The sequence below is a fragment of the Anneissia japonica genome, unplaced genomic scaffold, assembly GCF_011630105.1.
Source record: "Anneissia japonica isolate Jap-2015-1 unplaced genomic scaffold, ASM1163010v1 scaffold171446_len717541_cov154, whole genome shotgun sequence".
Taxonomy (NCBI): Eukaryota; Metazoa; Echinodermata; class Crinoidea; order Comatulida; family Comatulidae; genus Anneissia; species Anneissia japonica.
Window position 1 is genome coordinate 467,401 of NW_022696538.1, and position 3,232 is coordinate 470,632.

Consider the following 3,232-nt stretch of genomic DNA (forward strand, 5'->3'; position numbering starts at 1 on the left):
AGTACATTGTTTTCACAATAAATTTAGCCTCTGATAACCGTTGCACCCATAAAATCGATCTAGAGGTTTATGGTTACGAAATGTATAAACAATTGCGTTTTTACTCGGTTTTGGTCCGGAAAATACGTACATGCGTCATGCGTAATTGTTATTCTTTCCATTCGCTTTTAAAAGTGGGGATTTAATTATAGAAGATTGGTGAAAAGTGGGGGGGGGGGAAGAGAACAATCGATATGATGTCCCCCTACTTTGAAAAGTGGGGGGACGCGTCCCCCTGTCCCCACCATCTAGACGCCCATGCATCTAGAGGTACATATTTCCTAAAAATGTCAGGACAATATCAGGGTGGACCCGCTTGACGCGTAAATTCAAATAATGTGGACCAATTTTCTTAAAAGTTAACCCATTTTACAGCTCTTACTTCCATGAGACAATTGATAGTACTGTGAAAAACGCAAATTATACTGTATTATGAATTTGCCGAGATGGGTTAATTTCCGGGAGAAGAGTTGCTAGCGGGGGTGCGGGAGGCTTTAGTGTACCGATTTTTGGAAGACTGATCCCTATAACTTTCCCTTGTTTTGTGGCCAAAAAAGCATCCCATATAGGGGTGTTTTTCAACTTTCGTTCTACAGTTAAATAGATGGTCCTGTTAAGCTTTTTATATACCTGTTTAATCTAAAATATTTTTCTTTAAAATTATAATAAATCTACTTCCAGAAAACGTTGAATCATCTTGAGATTCAGGTCAACTTATGTGGATTTCTCTAGTGCATTCAACACAACTGAAGTTTCCGATTTTTCTGGATCACAAATAATTGTACAATTTTGTGGTTTGCCTCTACCTTTCGATAGCTTAGCAAAACAAAAATGACAAATGATGAAAGAACTTTCTCAACAGCATTCATTATTAAAACGTCAATATTACATTAACATTATTTTTGCAAGTGACATTTACATATACCACTTCCCCCCGCAAGTGACTTATTTTTCTGATGAAAGATGTGTATAAGAGACAGGTGGTGGAGGGGCTGCCAGACCAAGGCCTGCTGATCCTGTAACAGATAGAGATGTAGATAGGCCAGTCACCGCATCCAGTGCCTAGTAAAGGAAGTAAAAGAAATAGGTTACAGATTTAACAATTTTTGTAGAGTGATGTTGACATGCCAGCCACAGCCTCTATCCTATAAATAATAAACTGATTATGGATTCCACCTTTTAGTGCTAAGTAACCAAAAAAAAAAGCACTACTAAAGAACTGATTAACAAGTAATATGTATGTTTATATTTTCCTTTTATGTTCAATTTTCAAGTTGATGGTAATTTTATTGCAATTTTTTTTTTGATGTCCAGAAACCTCTGTATAGCCATATGGTGTTGTGGAAATTAATGTGTTAATAGATAAAGTAGTTAACATTAGCCACTACTTAGGATTTTCATTACTAAATTATTCAACTACGTACCTGGATCTTGGCAGTTGCTGCGGCTGCAGCCACAGCCGCAGCTGGAGGAAGGCCTCCTGGCCCTGAAGGAACGGCTGGGGCTGGTGTTGGTGGTGTTATTGCCTAGAAATACACAATATAATCATTTTGTTATTGATTGCAGAGTATTTTTAGGGTACAGATTTGTTTTATTGTAAATTTGATGCAAATCAAATACTGAATAAACTGAAATATAAACATAAGTAACAGCGAAAGCAAATTTGGAATAAAAAAATTAATTAAGTTTTAAAGATTATTGACAAAAGATAATTGAGGCATACCCTGCCGACTCGTAGGTACTGACCACCGAGGTCAAAGAGGTTCATGGAGTTGATTGCATCACCTGCAGACTGCACCTTATCATACTCGATAAAACCGTATCCCCTGTAAAACAATTGCACAATGCTAATTAATATACATGTCTTTAAAAACTTGAATCTGATTTGTGCTTTATACTTAGCTGTCTCTTATACACATCTAGATGTGTATAAGAGACAGGTATCTCAGGGGAACGAATATCATAATAAAACACATATTTATTAGTTAATTTACATTTTTAATTAAAATACGTCGGGTATCCAGTCTTCGTTAATTAAAATGTGACGAATTAACGATAATTGAAAGAAATTCTAATTCATTCCAATAATTAACGCGAGCACGGTATTTACGTGAGCACACATGCGCGCAAATATTCGATTATATATGAATTCTAATACGCTGTCCATACAAAGTGATATTAATTATAAACCTTAAAATCGTTTTTTGGCTATTTTTTATGAAGTTTTAGGCGATTATACACGATTTTACCATGACGTCACTGGCGAAAATGTTACAAAAGATCGTGTAAATAGCGCCGCGTAGGGTATTCACCGCGTAGGGCATCCACTGCGTACGATCTTTGCGTGCATGCTGTAACAATCGCAATTCACAGCCATGGTTACAGCATACACGCAAAGATCATGTGGGAATCGAACACACAACCTCTATGTTTGCTATTCATTATCTACCATCAACTAAACTCCTTAAAAAAAAAAAAAAAAAAAAAAAAAACTGGCTCGTGTAGGAATCGAACCCACGACCTTCACAAAAAATAAATAAATAAAAAATATTTAAAAAAAAATTTGCCCCGTGTGGGAATCGAACCCATGATCGCCGAGTTTACTACTCCTGATTTAGCATGACTAAACGGAGGGAGGTAAACCGCGGCCCCTAAACCATAAATGCGATAAACCCACACCAAGTACCAGTTAGTCAACTCTGATCCTACTAGAAAAAATTCTTTGTATATATACACTGCAGGTTAATAATACGCATGGTAATAGTGTCAAAAACGGGCCGTGGGCCAGGAAGGTTAATTTTTTTGTCTAAAAATGTAGAATTAAATTTATAATAGATTTTTGATTGTTACCATCTTCATAACTTACGTACTTTTTTTTAAATAGACAAAAAATTTTGAAAAATTCATTATGCAAATTTAAAAAAAAATAGACCAATCATGTTACGGGAAACCAGGTGGTTGTGTGTTCAATTCCCACACGAACCAATTTTTTTTTAAAAAATTTTTTTTTTTTTTAGTTGATGGTGGATAATGAATAGGCAACCTGGTTGTTGTGTGTTCCATTCCCACACAAACTTTTTTTAAGGCAGTTTATTTGATGGTGGATAATGAAAATGAATAGCAAACCTGGTGGTTGTGTGTTCGATTCCCACACAAACTAATTTTCTTTCTTTTTTTTTTTTTTTTTTTTTTT

The 3,232-nt window shown here is 35.5% G+C and overlaps 1 long non-coding RNA gene across 1 annotated transcript; it reads right to left on the minus strand.

The window, feature by feature from the left end:
- Positions 1-1,018: 1,018 nt before the first annotated feature.
- LOC117102106 lies at positions 1,019-1,888 on the minus strand. Its single transcript, XR_004444360.1, has 3 exons — positions 1,763-1,888; positions 1,464-1,565; positions 1,019-1,101 (listed from the first exon to the last, which is right to left on the minus strand). It is a non-coding gene; the product is annotated as an uncharacterized LOC117102106 (long non-coding RNA).
- Between the last annotated feature and the right edge of the window lie 1,344 nt (positions 1,889-3,232).